Raw genomic sequence first — 4559 nt, forward strand, 5'->3', positions numbered from 1 at the left:
CAGATGTACTATGTACTAAATATAGGAAGGCATGTCACATTAACAGGTATAATGTATAAGCTAAGCAAAATAGCACATGCAGTTTAACCAAATTGAAAGAATTACAATCTAGACACCATATGCAACATGCAACCACATATCGCGCTGCCAAGTTAGAGAAAGCACCTGCGATGCTAGTGTAGGGGAAATGCGGTAATCAACTATAGAGCTACATTCACTCTCTTCATCTAGCCTTGATGTTTCTTGAGAATCATGTCGGGAGGCTGACGGTGCATTCTTTAAATGAGGAGTAGTACACTTGCCTGACTGCCTCATCATAAGTGATTGATGAGGGATACACAAGAACAATAGTTTGATGTAATAACATGGTTAATAGACAGATGTACTAGTATGTACCAAAAATAGAAAGGCATGTCATATTCAAAGGTATAATGTGTAAGCTAAGCAGATGCAATTTAACCAAATTGTAAGCAATACAAGATAGACATCCGGCTGGAGTGGTGAGCATGATCATCTAGGACCTGAGAGCCTGGTGGGAGGCAGGCTGCTTCGCCACCAATATGGCTTTTTAGTTGGCTTCTAGGTGATGCATGTATGTGTTGGTCTTGTCACTGGCCCGGCCAGTGCCCTGACTAGCTATTTGTCTTATGGTGCTCATGGGATGGTGGTTCATGTAAAAAATATCTTTCCTTATCTTAATAAAGACTGACTTCAGCCTTTCGAATACAAGCTAGACACCATATGGAGCATGCAACCACATATGACACCGCAAAGTTAGAGCAAGCACCTGGGATGGTGGTTCATTGTGAGCAAGGTCATCAACTCCAGAGCTACGTTTACCATCTCCATCTGCTGACACTACACCCTTTATAGCGCTGTAACATGCCTTGCCTACCCGCATACCAAGCTGGAGCAACTTCTCTTTTTTCTGCTTCTCTCGAGGCAGACTCTGAAATACCCTTGGATAAAAACACAATAGTGAGACTATGGGGGAAGTGTGTGCACAACTAGTGCACTGTAAAAGTAGCAGATAGCAGGTGGCTGAAAAATAAATGACAGGAGACATATGTTAGCTCTACAACATCGCATGGCAAACAAAATTAGATTCTACTCTGTATGATTTTGTAATATATGAGCACATGGAATGCATGTACTCCTCCAGCACACCACCACATGTGGTCATATCAAGATAACAGTCGACTGAAAATAAATAGGTCAGTAGATTTTTTTATGAACCGTCCGATCTATAAGGAATGGGCAGATGGCCTTCGTCTACCTCCCGCCAGTCACTGTTGATGATGTTTCTCGAAGCGCCAGCGACCACTGGCCCAGACCCCTGCCTCCGCCGCCCCGCCCTCCCCTTGACCTCACACCACCGCCATGCTTGGCACTACCCCCAGGCTATCCATTTAATCCCGGCCGACCTCTAGATCAGGCGCCAGTAGCTCTATGCCCCACACGCCCCTAAGATAAACACCGAGGCGCTGCTTCCCCGGCGTAATAGGCGGACTAGCGCTTGTTACGCTGGGGAATGCTTCCTTTAATTGAGAATCAACTGACTAGGAATTGAAATCCAGGGGGGCGACGAACCTCTAGCTAAGGTGAAATAGTATATGAGGAGAAACCTTGTGCATCGCCAGTTACTAGTAACATCTACTATCAGGAAGAAGCGGTCAACTAGTGTCTTCTGTGGGATGAATACCGTTCAAGCAAACACATAAGATTTGAACGAATAAGGGAAGAGGAGTACCATTTCCGGTTGCCAGTGTTGTGTCCTCCAGATGTCGCAACGATTTTCATCTTCTTACCGGGGGAACCGATGCTTTGGAGGAGGGTGAAGCCTTGGACGAACCGATATGTCCATTTTGCATCATGCTTTTATATCGATATTTATTGCATTATGGGCTGTTATTTCACATTATGTCACAATACTTATGGCTATTCTCTCTTATTTTACAAGGTTTACATAAAGAGGGACAATGCCGGCAGTTGGGATTCTGGGTTGGAAAAGGAGCAATTATTAGAGACCTACTCTGCACAGCTCCAAAAGTCCTAAAAATCCACGAAAGTCATTTAGGGAATTAATAAAAAATATTGAGCGGAAGAAATACCTCAAGGGGGCCACCCACAGTCCACGAGGGTGGGGGCGCGCCCTACCCCCCTAGGCGCGCCCCCTGCCTCGTGGGCCACTTGGCAGCCCTCCGGTGCCCATCTTTTGCTATATGAAGTCTTTTACCCTGGAAAAAATGATAAGCAAGCTCACGGGATGAAACTCCGCCGCCACGAGGAGGAACCAATCTAGGGCTCCGACGGAGCTGTTCTGCTGGGGAAACTTCCCTCCGGGAGGGGGAAATCATCACCATCGTCATCACCAAATGATCCTCTCATTGGGAGGGGGTCAATCTCCATCAACATCTTCACTAGCACCATCTCCTCTCAAACCCTAGTTCATCTCTTGTATCCAATCTTTGTACCAAAACCTCAGATTGGCACCTGTGGGTTGCTAGTAGTGTTGATTACTCCTTGTAGTTGATGCTAGTTGGTTTATTTGGTGGAAGATCATATGTTCAGATCCTTAATGCATATTAATACCCCTCTGATTATGACATGAATATGCTTTGTGAGTAGTTATATTTGTTCCTGAGGACATGGGTGAAGTCTTGCTATTAGTAGTCATGTGAATTTGGTATTCGTTCGATATTTTGATGAGATGTATGTTGTCTCTCCTCTAGTGGTGTTATCTGAACGTCGACTAAATGACACCTCACCATTATTTGGGCCTGAGGAAGGCAATGGGAAGTAATAAGTAGATGATGGGTTGCTAGAGTGACAGAAGCTTAAACCCTAGTTTATAAGTTGCTTCGTAAGGGGCTGATTTGGATCCATATGTTTCATGCTATGGTTAGGTTTACCTTAATACTTCTTTTGTAGTTGCGGATGCTTGCAATAGGGGTTAATCATAAGTGGGATGCTTGTCCAAGAAAGGGAAGTACCCAAGCACCGGTCCACCCACATATGAAATTATCAAAGTAACGAACGTGAATCATATGAGCGTGATGAAAACTAGCTTGACGATAATTTCCATGTGTCCTCGGGAGCGCTTTTCTCATTATAAGAACTTGTCCAGGCTTGTCCTTCACTACAAAAAGGATTTGGCCACCTTGCTGCACCTTATTTACCTTCATTGCTTGTTATTCATTACAAATTATCTTATCACAAAACTATCTGTTACCTACAATTTCAGTGCTTGTAGAGAATACCTTACTAAAAACTGCTTGTCATTTCCTTCTGCTCCTCGTTGGGTTTGACACTCTTACTTATCGAAAGGACTACAATAGATCCCCTACACTTTTGGGTCATCATGAACCCATGGCAAAATTGTTGATTGTGTTGTGGTGGCCATCTGCCGGTGGAGGGGAAGCAGATCCAAGGCGGCGAAGGACGGCGTAGCAGGAACAGCTCCAGTGCGTTGGACGGTGGCGGAGTTGGAGCGGCAGCGGTGAGGCACAGGACGGGGTGGTTGAATTGGCTCAAGTACAGACGGCTCGGCGTCGGCTTCAGCCATGGAGGGTGTTGCAGTTGAGGTTGCGGTGGACGACGACGTTGGGGTATCGGCTCCGGCGTGATGGAGGAGGGCGGCGGTTGATGGGTGGGATGGGGTGGCAGACGGAGGACGCTGGGGTTTTGCGGCTGGTGGAGAGGAAGTTTTTGCGCCCATGGAGTATGAATAGGGAATCACACGGGTGGGCGGGGGGGAGGGGAGCTAAGGGAGAACCATGTTTCGGTCTCGGACGCGCTTGTTTTTGGCTTTTTTGAATAGAAGATGGGACGCGCTTGTTTGAAATTTGGGGAAAGTACAAACTTTGCGCCCCTCTTAAATTTCGGACCTACTGCAGGCCGGGGGTAGGATGGTAATCCCAGGTGTCCCAAATAGTGGGCCGTGGCGATTTCAGCCACGCGCATGTGTGCTTAGGCGGCCATTGTGTATGAATGTTTTTCGGAGGCGGTTGTGTGGCGTCTAGATGAAGCTACAAACCTACCCTGGTTTAGACCATTGGACGTCGGGCTAGTAGGTTTGACGGGTCGGAGTTATTAGAAAGTAATTTCCTTGTACTACCAAACATTGTTCTAACACGGTTTCGGGCGAGTAGAGGCTCTTCTGGCGCTTCGTTCAAAAATTTGAAACACAAGCATTCACGTTTATAGTACTCTTAAACTTTGAGGATTGGCCTAAATAGACAACATTAAATTTGACCTTGTATGTTTGAAAACCTCATTAAATTATCAGCTTCTTTTTGAATTTTGACACTTGAAAATCTTATAACTACGATTATCTTGGAATGGAGGAGCTAAATTTGAATCTATTTTGTACACGACTACATATGCTATTATGTACAAAATCAGAGCAAAGATTGGTGCCCCCGTAATTTAGGTATGATTTACAAATGCCATGATATCGAATTCAAATAATTGAATGGACTTCATGTTGAATTCAATTTTTTTAAACCACCTTAAGTTGAATTCAAATGTATGCTAGTTCATAGGTAGCTATTTATAAT

This window comes from Triticum dicoccoides, chromosome 3B (genome assembly GCF_002162155.2).
Source record: "Triticum dicoccoides isolate Atlit2015 ecotype Zavitan chromosome 3B, WEW_v2.0, whole genome shotgun sequence".
NCBI classification, from domain to species: Eukaryota; Viridiplantae; Streptophyta; class Magnoliopsida; order Poales; family Poaceae; genus Triticum; species Triticum dicoccoides.